Here is a 15,183-nt window from a genome sequence, read left to right on the forward strand (position 1 = left end):
GCATGTTTTGAAATACGTATCTGGCATAGTCGATTTGTCCGCATCCACGCATTGTCTTGGTATCTTGGTCGAAGTGGAAGCCGCCAGGCAGTCTAAGACCAGTAGTACGCCAACGAGCCCACTAACCAGCCAGCCAACCGATCCAAACCAAACCCAGTTGAGACCAGGCCCCAAAGCAGTTGACTTTTTGGCGTATGTTGCAAACAGATCCTCGCCATAATTGGAAGCAGTCGCGCGGAACTTGTTGAGCTCAAGTCGACAGCAGTAAGAAATTATAACTGCACTAAAAAAAAAGTTTAACTTTTCTATAAAATTGACTTTTAAATCTACGCTTTAGATTGTAATTCATTGTCCTTTATCTAAAAATTTATAAAAATATTCAATATAAATATGTGTTTATTACTTTTATATTTATTTTTTGCTTTACTACAACATTTGATTTTTCCAGTGCAATCAGGTCCGCTCCTCTTCGACTTCTGGTTTCTATTGACCCAGTCGATCCGTCAGTTACTAAGTCAAGTCGCTGGGAATGTAAATATGGCAAATGGAGTAGTCAGAGGATCACTTTTACTTTTGCGGACGGATTGCTGGCCACCTTTGGCTTTCTTGTTAATGGGCCAGGTTGCCAATCGTTTAGCATTTCCCCGTCTCTCAGGCATTTTCCGCGAGGTTCTTATTGGCCCGGCCAATTGACACCTGAATGTTAATGGTCCACTGGAACTGCGGTGATCGTTTGGCTTAATGCTTAAATCATGTCTGCGCAAATTATCTCCGCAGTTAAATGATAAAATACAAACAGTTGGCCATCCTACACAGTATCTCGAAATGAGCGGAATGATCTTTTGGATTCCCCTAAAAGGTTAAATACAAATTGTGGCGACAAAATGTTTTTTCTTTTAGCGAGGCTGAACAAAGGAAGAGACATTAAAGGAAATTTATTGAGCAACTGAAGGTTTAAAATGGCTAAAACTTTGTTACATCGTTAAACATGAAACTCATGTAAATGCTTAACTAATCTGTTTGACAAACAGTTTGGTAATATATTTTTTGGTAAAACATTTTAGAGGCTCCCTCTTTAAATACGCATCTTGGATATAGAAGACTTTAGTACTCCCTCACGATATTCCAGTTCCAATCTTTCAAAATTAATTTCTTCCTTTCGCTATCTTTCCTTGTTTTCATTATCCACCCTCAGTCTTGAGCTCTACAACCCCAATGATCCTAATCCGGTTTAGTTTCCCTCTCATTAGCCATGGGTCACACCTGAGTGCCTGACGAAAATTTCAGAAGGCAGGTGTTCGGATCACCAATGAATCATAACTTTTTGGTAGCAGACAGACGGATCGTAAAACTAGCTCCAGTCCAAAAAAGCATTTTATAGAGATATTAAAGCCAGAAGAGACAAAGAGCGAACTGGTCCCCATAAAAGGGAGCTGCAAATCCACCGAAACCAACCGAATAGGTGACAATCGAAGGCTGAGGACAATGATGGGTCGTAAAACCGAAGACAGCGCGATAAATGCTCAGTCGACGGAGACGAAAATTAACATGAAATTGTGAGACGAGACACGATCACAGTCACCCCATAATTGCCGAAGAAATTGCCCTCGGTCCCTGGCCCCTGAACCTTCCCCCCTCCCATTGTAATTTCTCCGGATCCCCAGGTTCTCTGCACTTCTCTGCACACTCTGCAAGTGTGTCTCGGGTTCACTGCGCCCGAACCATCTCGGCTGAACTAAACCGATCCAAAGTGAACCGAACTGATCTGAGCTCAGCTACATGATCCCTTTTCCAGGGCCTTTGTTTTTACAGTGCGATAAGACGCCCAGACCATCGGCCTGAGCTGCCCGAAAAAAGAGAAGACAACCAAAATATGACCCCTGGGCGAACTATTAGTACCCTGGATTTATTTTGGATTTTTTTATTCGTGGTAATATATTTATTCGAGAATTCTATAATGAATTTTGTACAACTTCGATCATTTACATTTTGCGATCAGACATTTGAAGCATAAAATTCTAAATGATATTATGATCTATTGTTAATTAGATTAAATATTTTCCAGTCCAATATTATTCTTCTGTTAAATACATACTTTTTAAAATGGAATTATTTCTAACCTCGATAAATAATACCTTTCAGCTACCGAAACCCCAATTAGTTTTCTAGGATATTTTCTCTTTCATACCCTCCCATCGCTGTCACTTTTCTTGGTTTTTCACCCAGGCTCCAGGGCTGTCCCTCTTTTCAGTTTGTTTATTTGTTTGTTTGTTTGTTGGCGTAGGACTTGCGACGTCGACCCTTTTTGCTGGCTGGCCCTAAACTCGAACTCCTACCCCTGGTCCGCTTCCATCCCATCCCGATCCCGATCCGGACTGACTGACAAGTTTCACCTGTCTGTATTTGTCCATGGGGTGATCTATCATGGGCTGGCCAGACAGACCTGTCCAGTGGCTGTTTTTATACTTTTCCATTCTGGCATAGCCTTTGGGTTCCTCCTTTTGAGCTGGGACTCTTTCTTTTGCAGAGGGTTGACGTTTCTATTGCCGGTGAGATTTGCTGGGGAACATTTGTTTGACTAGATAATGGGGCAAACGCAAACACACAGATGCATGTGCATATAAAGAGTGTTGTGATGTAGTAATCTAATAGGGTTCCCCAAACATTTCTTAGGCGGGCCGGCTCTCGACTGACCCTTGGCTATGGCTAGATCACGGTCCGATTGCACTGGGAAATACAAAATAGAAGACAATTAGGAATTTTAAGTTCTGTTTCAAAAAATGTTGTCTAATAAAACTATCAAAGTTATTGTCTTTAAGAAAGAATTTAAAAAAATTATCTTTCTTTTAAAGTCAATTAAGACTTAAAATCAATTTTGTAAATTACCTAAAAATTTTCTAAAATACATATAATAAGAGACGAAGCTTATCAGCTTGTAGCAAATTTGGTGGTCAGTATTTAATGTGAAAGTTTATTTAAATTAATGTTTTTAATACACTAAAATTGAGTTAAATTAATAAAATGATTCGAAATCATAGAAAAATCTGTCTAATATAGGTTCGTTGATACGTTTTTTATTTTGAATTTAACATAATTTAAGTCACAGTTTTTTTCCCGTGTAGATGGTAAACTGATATCCCTAGGGGCAACGAAGGCGGCCTCATAACCCCAATCTCTTTTCCCTGTCGGCCGGTGTGCAACCCAGGCATTGAAAGTGAAATCATCTGGGGGTCCGATCGGTTGGGTTTTGGCTGGGTTTCGTTTCACGTTCATGACCGCACATGTCGGACGGAGCTTAGAGGAACACACAAAACTTGGGGGAACGTGCAAACTGCGTGCGCGGCAACTTGACATGGCGATAATGATTGACCCAAAAAGCGTGTGGCGTTCTTCCCGAAAAAGTGAATGTCATTAGAAACATTTCGAGGCGAGTATACAGATAAAAAACGCAAGAGAAATGACGAAAATAAAAAGTAAAGCCCACTGCAACAGCTGTCAATCAAAGTGCAGCAGCAGCCATCAGCGAACAAAAGCAGAAACTATCCATAAGATACACTATTTCGAAAAAGTGGAGCATGGTAACAGGCAAATAGAGTTCGGTTCTTAAATAACAATTAATTAATATTTTTAATGAGTTAAAATATTAAAATATAGGTATATCATACAAGAATTAAGTGTAGAAAAAAAAACAAAAGGGAAACAATAAAGAACTTATACTTAATTAAACTGAATAAAGGTGGTTAACTTTTAAGGCGAATATTTAAAACCGTTATTTAATATAATCAATTAAATTAGCATTTACTAGCATTAACAGAAGAGAAAAATAATTTGCCATTATAAACATCCCCTATTCAATTTAAGAGTATTTATTGTTCAATCATCAATCTATAGATTCTTTTCCACAGCATTTTCCTTAGCTTATTTGCTTGCTGTGTAATTTTCTGTTGCTGGTTCTTTGTGGTGCGTATGTAGCTCGATCATTTGCCACAGCCTGCTTATGCAAGCACACAGATTCTAACGAACTCTCTGCCATCCAGAAGCCGAAGCCAAAAGGCCCCCAGCTTGGTTGCCCCAGATTCAGTGCCTCTCTCAGCCTGTCGCCCTTTTAGTTTCATTTCTTCAGCCTTTTTTCGGATTTGAAGCTTGGCAGCAAATGCTTTCGATCGCTGCCCGCGATGATAGAACAAAAGTTTTGTTTACATTTTGTTTTGTAAACAAAGGGAAATTCAACATACATAAAAAATGAGCACTGAAAAGAATTGTCGATCATTAGGAACACATCTTTGAAATACAAATGTATCTTTTATAATACGCAAGTTATAAATAAAAGTGTTGTGACATTTGTAAAAAATGTTAATGGGCACAAATAAATCTACTTTAAATTGCTTTTATTTTTTAATTCTGCATAAAGAAATTCTTCAATTACATTTATTTTTAAGACTGAACTTAAAGGAAATTCTCCATTAATATGATATGTTTAAATTAATTAAGTTTTGTACATAAAATGAATAGTTAAAACTCATCACAAAGCTTACCATCATCTTTATTATTCAGTAATTATTGACTTTCTCTCAGTGTACGTCTATATAGATGGTTGGATAGATCGCTGCGATGCATATCTGTGTTTTGAGAATCGAACACGACCACGACGACATGTTGCATTCTAATGGCCCAGCCACAACTCATCTGCTTCTGCTTCCACTTCTGCCTCCTTTTTTCTGCCTCTGTTGATCATGTTCATTAATTAATGATCAGTCGTCGTCTGTTGTTGCATTCGGATCTTTATTGTGGCCCATGTATACGTATATGTATTCATTTTTATTTTTTATGATGACCAAGCGTTGTGCTCTGTTTTGAGCGTATAATTTATGACATTTTATTGTGTGGCAAAAGCGAATGTGGATCCCCATCCCCCCACGATCATATGGTTATTGGTTCTCTTTGGCCCAGAACAAGGGTCATTGAATTGACCTAATGAAGGACCAAACTAGTTGGACTCTGGAAATAATATTTTGTAAGCCGCCATACGAGATCCCAATCGGTTTTATGGGTAAAGATTTCTGAATAATGATTTTTATGACTTTATTATAAAAATTGTTTTTGCTTATTTGTTGTATACGCAATTTGGGATTTGGTATTTGGGATTGACTAACTATTTAATAAAATGTTGTTAATGGTTTCATGGTCCTTATATTGATAACTAAGAATTTGTTATTTATTCTTTTTTAACATTGCTTTTCTAAATGTCTTTAACAAATTAGTTGGGAGTGATACATTTTATTGCGAATTATCCTTTAATATTTCGTTTTAATATTAAAAATATCTAATACTCAAATCTCTTCTAATATAGTTCCACCAAATCTTTTCCCCAATTCTCCCCGCACCCCTTGGCCACCTGGCGAAAAACCCATAGATCACAATAAAGATCTCGGTAACTGTCATGGATTACCATACAGTAGTAGTTGTTGAATCTTCGTCGCTGTTCGCCACATTAAACCTCAAATAGACAACAAATAAAAAAAATCGAAATTGATTGTTGTTGTTGCTGGTTGTGGTGGTGGTGCACTCAAAAGATAGATTGCTCGTAGATTTTCGAGGTAGAAAAGGGAAAATAAAAGCGTGTTACAGCCACACCAGCGATACGGGTTACCAAATGGGCAACGAAACGAGGGAAGACGAAGGAGGAAAAAGAAAGAGGAGAAAAACTGTTGTAAAACGCATTTTGACTGACAGGTACCCATAGGTCTTGAGCGGACGGATCCAGACCAAAGACGGACCATCGGGGCCCAGCTGAAACTCCTCAATTTGATTGCACGAGTCGGAAAGGGGAAAGAAAGAGATAGCCAGGCGGGGAGGAAAAGGGAGGCTAGATAGGACTGCCTATTTATCTATCTTTATTAAAAAGTGAAGATAAAAAGTCTACATATTTATATTAATAGAAGAAAAATGTAAAGGTTCATTTGGCTTTTAATAAACTCCGGGAGTTAGATCCCTATATAATTAGAATTCTTATTCAATTCTTGAACAAACCTTGATATATCTTTTAAAGTTTTAATTTAACTTTTGTATGTTTAGTAAAGCTTCTAGATAATTAACATATTTTATATATATTAAAATATAACAAATATTTTTTTCTCACAAAATTTATCCAAATTCTCCAAAGAGTCATGATAAATTAAAAAATCCTTAAAATAGCCAAATTTCCTAAGATATAGCCATGCCGACAGCTCTGAGGCAAAGTGATAGAGAGGGAGTGCTGAGACGTTGCCTCAATTTGAAAATCGACAAAACGTGCAACTCACATGTCATACACGCTTACGACGTCCGACTGAGCGACAGCGATCCCCCCACCATTCCCAAATCCCCTCCCGATTTCCCTTCTTCAACCTCCGATTTTTACTCCCTTTCAAAGGGGACAACAGCTGGACGTCTGTTCTATAAGGTGTGTGTGCCAGCGAGTGTCTGTGTGTTTTGAAAACCTCAGCTGTGGGACTCTACTTCTACTCCTCTTCTTGAACTCCGGGATCGGGTCTTTAGTTTGGTGGCCAACAACCAGAGAAAAATATATAGGGACAAAATGCGCAGGAAAAATGTTGCCAAAAGTGGATAATGGTTTTATGATCTTCAGAAATAAGGAGCAGTAAATGTTTTTCTTCCAAAGTAACATAAAATAATATTAACAATGAATTAGAGGGATTAAGATTTTAGTAATCACATTTACTTCGTACTTTTTCGTTATTTTTTTAGGGTAATTTAAAACTAAGAACTTTAAAATTTTGGTTTTATATTTTATGGATCTATGTCCTCTAATTGCATGCTGATTCTCTCTCCTTCCATTAAAATGAGTTTTGTATAAAATAATATGAACCGTGGTTAGACGAGAACTCAAATGAGGTGAGGAGAATCTGAAGTCGAAGCCCCAGGTTGAGCCTCGCTGTTTTTTTTTCCTCTGCGGTTAAAGATTTATTCACATCTGTGCGTTTGCTTGTTTGTATTGTGTGGGTTTCGTGTTCACTTTGTTTCTCCATTGGTTGTGTTTTTTTATTTTGATTTTCTTTGGGATTGCTTTTTGTGAGTTTTCCGTTAATATTGAACACCTGTACGACCATTAGAATTATGCCCTGGCAGTGACAATAACAATCAGCATAATGAGTCCCCCCCATCACCGGCTCAAAACCCGCTTCTAATGGGCTAAATGCTTTTGGATTATTAGTTTTTGCTGAAGCTAATGGATCCATTAAAGCATTAACGTTATTTTCAAATATAATTTAAGCAGAATTGGGTGAGATATAAATAAAATTGGAAGTATTTTGATATTTATATTGGGAATCAGTTCTATTAAGTTTCTGATGAGCGTTTAATTTATTTACCGCCAATTAAATACTAGAATTCTATATAATAAGGAAGCCTTTTAAACTAAAAAATTTTTGATACATTTAATTTTTTTATGACATATTTTAAAACAATTTGTAATTTACTTTAAATAAATTCGATTTCTAATTTAGGGATTTTTTTAAAAATATATTTAAGTAGGAATAAAGACTTTCTAATGTTTGTGTTATCCAACTCGCCATTTTAATCCCCAATTTGCATCGCGAAACAAGCTTAAAGAATTAGCGCTCATTATGATCATTTTGGGCTAGTAAATAATTTCGTCTCGGTCTAGAGCTATTAAGTGCGATTTAAGGAAAAACCTGAGTTTGTAGAAGATCCAGAGCATCCAATGGATTGGGATAGTGGGGACTGGCAGTGGATGGACCCAGGAAAATAAAAGAAAGACGGCACGAGCGAATCAAATTAAGCAGGAAGGAGAAGACAGCAGGCTGGGGACAGAAGACACGGGACGGCAGCGTCGACAAGAGCAAACAGCAAGTAAAATACATACTAAAAACCCTAACCAATGTAATTTGATACCGAAAATCATTATGCACAAACATACTGCCTATATGCATGTATAAATGAATAAACAGAGTTCCCTCTACCGGAGCCAGGGAGTCGGATAAAGAACGAACCAAAGACGACGACTAATTGCCATCAATTTTTTGCATAAATCTTGGCAATATTATGCATGCAGGCCCACAGGAGAAGGGGTGCTTGGGGTTTCTCTGCAGAGGATCAGGGAACATGGCACAGTTAAATGCCCCAACAACGCCGCACCCCACTTCAGGATTGCCCACAGAACTGCTCCACGGACTTTTGAGGGGAACCGGAGCGGTGGAGAGTCGTGTATGGTTAACCAATCAAAAGGTTCTTCAACCCATCCCAGGGGTCTGGCTTTCGGCCCGATCTACGTAGCCTAACCATTGCTAAAGTGGCACGATCACCAACATCATTATCATATATATATGCACCCATACCCCTGCACTTGGGATATATCCATGCAAACGACAATGGGCCACAAAGACAGCGTGTTGCCAAATCAAATAGAAAAGCAGGAAGAACTATGCTCTTTTCTATGCGAATCTGGGAATACCCTGGGAAATACATATAATAATATTCTTAAGTCAGGGCTTTCATCTCTGCAGATTAAAATGTTTCTAAACGTATAATGGCGAAATAATATTTCCGGGGTACCAAATTGATATTTTAAATCTCATAAAAGAGTCTCCTTAATAATGTTCCTATAAGTGATTTGCGATCCTTCTACATTTAACCATTTAACACGATAGTACATTTTCTTTTATTTTTAAGGACTTTTCCAACACCTAAAGATTGTTAAGCACTTCTGATAAATAACTTCCCCAAAACCTCTAAATAATTTATACCCTCTGAAAGAGTACCTCCTAACCTATCCAGCTAGAACCCATCTCAGGGGCGAAAAGAGGAGGCTCCACGATCTCATGAGGCAAACACGATTTGAAAATTGCGTACGCAGTTCGTACATACTATATACGTACGGGTCCCAAAACCCAAGTTCATTATGTCCACGAAGGAGTCGGAATAGAAGTCAGAGAAGTGGGATTCAGAGTGTGGTTCTGTGTGGTACAGCTGGGGACAAAGCCACTTCACTGTGTGTGCCACGAACCACGATCATAATGATGTACTATACTGGCGGCCGAAGACAATCATGAGGATCGCAGTGTTGATATCGTGGTAGAGCCACAGTCGAAGCCAGAGTCACTCTAGACCCCAGGACAAGTTCAATGACTCTGGGCTAGAAGTTCACTGCAATCGTAGTTGGGACCGCAACCACATGGGTTTCGCCTCCTCCTCCCCTTCGGGCGATGGCGATCCTCGCGCCCGGTCCTCCAGAGTCTTTTGCTTGGCTTCGAGAGCGTGTGTTGCACACTTTCTGTTTTATGCCAGGGACAGAAACAGAGACACGTCCCCAGGTCGAGTCCCCAAGACTCTGCCAGTCGTCTGCACAGAGAACATTTTTCAAAAAGGTCTAGAATTATAGCTGGAATTATAAAGCTATCCAATATTTATAAAGCCTCATCAAAACAGGAAAAGTGTGTAAGTACAACGAGAACTGTCTGTACCTACATATAAATATAAATATAAAATAAAATCAAATAAAATAAAACATAAAACTATTTTGTAATAAACTTTATTTTTGAACCCAATTAAAAAGGCGTCTAAAAAGTGTGCTACGAGAAATAGAACATCTCTTTTTATTAATCCATCGATACTTAGGACTCGAATCATATCGTAGCCCAAGCAATGATCTTTAAATAAATTTAATAGTTTAAAAATCTTCCATCTAAAATCGAGAAGTTCCCCGTCTAAATCTACAAACTTAACTCAAGATCCTTCACAGATCGTAGCATACTTTTTGACACATTTATGTATGTCCTCTAGAAGAATAGGTTTGCAAAAACGTTTACGTTCTTCAAAGGATTACGATATTTTGAAATGAAACTAAAAACTGGTTGTTATGGTGGGTTTAGTGACCCAAATTCCTTGAGGATATAAAATATTGTAAAGGTTAGAAGTGATCTTTTTAGTAATCCATTTATTCAAAAGTCCTGGGTTTTGAGCGGTGTATGTTTTTTTTCCCCTTTTTTTCCAGCCTTTTCGTGTTCCTCCATACACTTGTCCTAGAGTTCTCTCTTGTATTATTTGCTAGGATTAAAGGCATTAAAAGGCACGAAGTGGAGGATCATGAGGAAAGACAGCGGCAGGGTAAACATGAGATTGCTCGCTCTTCGGGTCGCTCCACGTCTCCTGTATACCTTTTGTGCCTGAGTGTGTGTGTTGTGGCAAATAAAACATCTGTGCCGTAAAATCAAAACACAGGGGAACACGGCTTACGTACTACAAACTCGGTCCGCAAAATGTTGCGCACTTTGCGAGGGTCCATTGAACTCTTCGTCAGTATTTGGAAGTGTCAAAATATACGAAATGGAGGAATATTTAATGATGAATTTAAATAACATAACGAAAAACATAAATTTAAAACGCACTACAATTTCTATTGACCGTTATGGATATAAAAGGATCTTAAGTTATGTGAAAGGAGATTAAAATTATTTTATCTGATATTATGCAGATCTGTAATGCGGATCTTCGTGAAGATATAGAGATTTCCAATGCCAGGTTTTGTCGTGCAATTTAAACTCTTATCTAGAACCTACAAAACCTTTCCGGGCTTAAAAGGAAAACTATGAAATTATGCAGTTCTGTAAGATATAGAGATTTCCAACGCCAGGCTTCGTCGTGCAATTTAAGCACTTTTATAGGACCTACAAAACCTTTCCGGTCTTAAATACTTTTCAATCCCCCCTCTCTACTGCGAATCAGTGGGTTCTTTGCTGTTGCAGTCTGAGTTTCTGTGGCTCCAAGGAGAACTTGCAAATTGACGTCGTGGGGCGATCGTGTGGACCCTTCAAGAAACAAGTAACGTTGCCTGGTTTTCTTCTCGTTCTTCTCCTTTTGGCTCTACCCTTCTTCTTCGATTTTCTCCTTTCCTCTTCTGCTGTGAAATTTATTCAGCCAGAGAGGGAGAGAGAGAGAAAGGGAGACGGATCGAGGGTCCGTTTGGGGTTATTACACTCTCCCGGTGGAAACGCAGCCTTTTCTTTATTCCACCTTATCCGCACTCCTCTCACTCCTTTTTCAGGTTTTATTGCACCCAACATAGGAAGGACTATAAATCCCCAGTAGGTGCATCGTTTTGGCGCGCTTTTTTTTCGAGTCCGAAAAAAAGGGGGAGAGTAAACCGAATGAAATGAAATGGAACCGGTGGGGAGATTCTGGTTACTTCAGTTGCGGAAAATTGTGGCAATCCTAAAAGTTCCTTTACTGCGGTTTCCTTATCAACGGACAGATGTGTTGAAGGTACTTAATTGACCATTAATTAGGGTTCCTTAATTGCCCCGAACTTTGATGGCTGTTTAAGTTTGGTAATGAAATCGAATAGGCTTATTAATACGTTTCGCCACTGACTTTTTAAAAACAGATACACAAGATGGAATAAATTATTTTTAAATCAAAATAAAAATTAATTAATAGAATGTAATTAATACAATTTATGCATAGCTGTGGATCTCTTACATGAACTTGAGTCGTTTTATTAATGTTAGAAGCTTTAAACATTTCAAAATTTTGAACATTTTTATAAACAGACAATTTGATTACAGCCCTGACTAAGTAAGATTTTTAGAATCCCATAGAAAACAATTCAAAAGGTTTAACAATAGAGGATGTATAAAATTTTACATTCCCATTATTTTTTAGATTAATAATTAAAAAAACTACATTTCCTTTAATTTCACTGCAAAAAGTATTTCAAAACTGTTTGAAATATGGTTTGGTATCTGGTTCTTTGATTTTCCATCTGCAGCACGGCAACACTGATAGTGATCTCTCTTCGGTGCTCTTGGAGTCTCTTCACCGATCTCTTACCGCATCCCACGGAAAATCCGTGCTCTTAGGAAAATCCCTGAGAAGTAAATCATTCGAGTTTAGCGCTCTTAAACCAGTTTGCTTTTTTGATTTTGTTGTTCTTCTCGATCTTCTACACACGCCACACGAACACAATCGCAGTGGATACGCCTACTACAGGCTCCTCCGGTTTTGTCGGTTTGTTTTGTTCATCTGATTCTCGCCGATCGAGCGGTACAGTAGTCTCCCGCCAAAATTCAGTGGCGCGCTCTTTTTGTGCGTTGATCTTTTACGTTTTTGTTTTGATTTCAAAATTCTTGTAGTAAGTTGTGGCAGTGTGGGTAGTGGGGCCCGTCTGGTGGGTTTCCACCGATTTCGGATTTCCACTGACCGAACCGGACCGAACCGAAGTACCAGGCAAGTGATCATGACTGCGGATCGTATCGGATCGGATCGTACAGAGTTGCTCTCTGCCGTTTCTTGGGTTTCTTTGGATTCTCTGGCTCTCTGCATTTTCGTTTTCAATTAGGCTTAATCAAGCAAACGATCGATCATATTGACTTGTTTTGGGGGCTTGAGGTGTGCGTTTCGGATTTTTATGTCTTTTTTTTTTTTGCCTGCCTGGGTTATTGCTCGCTTTTCATTTTCCTGTTCTGGTTTCTGAGTTTTTTGTTGTGGTGTGTGTTTTTGTAGTTTTGCATAAAAACTGTTGATTAACTGCCGCCTGAGGGGCTCAGCTGCTGGTTTTGCTTACCACTTGGTTTCTCGACTTTTTTCGCTGGGTTCATTTCAGTTCCGATCCACTTTGAGTGCCCCAAGGGATGAAATCAAGGTTTTTAGTAGGGCCCCCTTTATTGGGCGTTGCTCATATCGGTTTAATTTGTGCCCTGGTTTGGGCCATATTTTGTGCAAAATGCAATGACTTAAGTCGTCCAAGGGAATGGAGAAATCATAAGATTGCACAATTATTTAATGAACAGTGGAGTACAGAATTCACAATACATTGTAACAAAAATACAAAGCATTAGTTTTCTTTATAAAATTATACACAAAATGATATTTTTCTTGTCCTTAGGAAGTTTTTTTAAACCTATAACATGTGATACATGCGGTTTTTAATTTTAAATGTTATAGAAAAAGTTATTAAAAAGGTCCTTAAAGTCCTAGTCTGAAATTCAAGGTTTTCTTGTCGCAATAGGAGTCCTAAATAAGCTCTTTCCTCAGTCACAGTGCTTACTGTATTTTACCACACCCATAAATGGAAACCCAGAACATTAGGCCCACTTCCTACCCTTTTTTCAAACGCCAGATGGCTTTTACTTTTAACCGAACTTCGGCTAATGACCGCCAGAGGGCTTTCCGTTCGATCACGTTCGGTTACGGTTTACCAAAGCCCAGGGAAAACAAACGGAATCAGTTAGCAGTTATTGGATGTGGGTTCTACCAAAGTGTGTCATTTCTTTGGCTCTAAGACCGAAGTGCCAGCCCCTTCGGCCCCCCAAAAACCGTTGAGCCACAGTGTAAGTGTAAATTACATCCACGGTAGCTGCAGAAGGCAGCCAAACCACTTGGACAGCGGCGGGCATTATCATTATGTTTATTACACACGCAGACAGGCACCAACTCCTCGGCAGCAGGCCTACACTTCCAAAAAAAAGTTGTGTTTACTCGTCTGGTTCCAAAATTTGTGTAGGAGCTACCTTTTATAATTTCTGTAATCTTTTGGAATGGGTTTGAGTATTGTATCACTACAAATTATCACTTTAGGGCGGTCCAAAAAAATTTAATTCTATTCACACCCCTTTACATGGTACATATATTAAAGCAAACGAAAAATGTACTTGAAAACCAAAATTTTTTTTTGGTAATTAGACTTTGCGAAACGTCCTCAAAGTTTGCTTAAAAATTACTCATACGACACGTATAACAATTCGAATTTGATCAAAAATCGTTCTTCCATTTCTTGTCTTGTCAAATTATGAATTTCGTTGGAATAATTGGTAAGCAAAGGGAGAGCAAAACATCAACTGAAATGTTGAGATATATGCCACCTTGATGAAAAACACTTTTTGTGCCACAGTGCGTATGGGTGATAAACTTTGAAGCCACTTCGCAGACCCTAAATCGCGATTTGTTCAAAAATGTTCTTTTGGTTTACCTTAAATACCACAATCCGCACTTTATAAGCGGGTGATAGTAGGGCCTTCAAAATTTCCATACAAATGTGGATCACCCTAATGTACATATGTATATAGTTTTTAAAGATATAATATCGAACCAATTTAGATTATATGTAGATCCTAACAATATAAAGATGCCGTATCACATTAATGGTAAACTTGATGCATTTTCAAATGCATTTAACTTTTTTGTAGAATTCATCAAAAAGTAATTCTAGACTACATTATTCTTATCAGCGATATTAATAATGATATTTGAATATGATTTTTGGTGTTTAATCAAGTGTATCTAGATTTAAAAACCACATTTAGCTGCGGTTTTTCTGAGTGTAGCAGCAGGGGGAGCAGCTCATATAGCACACCACTCCGATCCGATCATAATCAGGCAGTCAGGCACTTGAGTCCGTCCAAGGGTATGGGGGCGAGTCTCGACAAGTTGCTGCCTGCACGGCTCGATCGCGACTTGGCTTGGGTTTGGCTTTGCTATATCCCCTCCAAATTCCCCTGCCCCTATATACTCCCCCTCGCCCTTCCTTCGATCGCATCACGTTTGGATGCTGCTCGGCCCGCATTTAAAGGTTGCTTGCTATCTCGCTCCTGGCACAGCAGCGGTCAAGATAAAAGAACGAAAATTAAATAAATATTAATAATTATCTTTTATCTTTCTTATGATGTTATTAAAAGTCTTAAGGAAAGGTTGGGTTTAAAATAATAGTGCTTAAATATTTTTTAAAAAACAAACCGTTTTTAAAGTTTTAATATATCCGAACAAAATAAATGAATAAATTAATATCCTTTGAAAGCCCATATATTTAAAACACCGATATTCAACTTTGAAATTTAAACTTGGAACCCTGTGTTAAATTAAATGAACTTTGAGAACATAATAATTTTGTAAGTGCAATATAAATGTGGGAAGTTTTAATTTTTCTAAGTATGCTTAACTACAATTATTTTATTTTGTGAAAATATTTTTTAGCCCGAAAATTTTAAACATATATTTAAGCTTTAGACCTACAAATAATTAAACTACCTTCAATGAAATTTATATTCTGATGACCGCTATCGTCTATATTTTCATCTCTTTTAACGTTGGGGCTGTTTAAGTGCCGTCGACGTCGTTGAATCTTTAAAACTTGATTTTAAGTTTGTTGTGTGTTTTTTTCTGCTGGTTTTT

This window comes from Drosophila takahashii, chromosome 3L (genome assembly GCF_030179915.1).
Source record: "Drosophila takahashii strain IR98-3 E-12201 chromosome 3L, DtakHiC1v2, whole genome shotgun sequence".
In the NCBI taxonomy this organism is placed as follows: domain Eukaryota; kingdom Metazoa; phylum Arthropoda; class Insecta; order Diptera; family Drosophilidae; genus Drosophila; species Drosophila takahashii.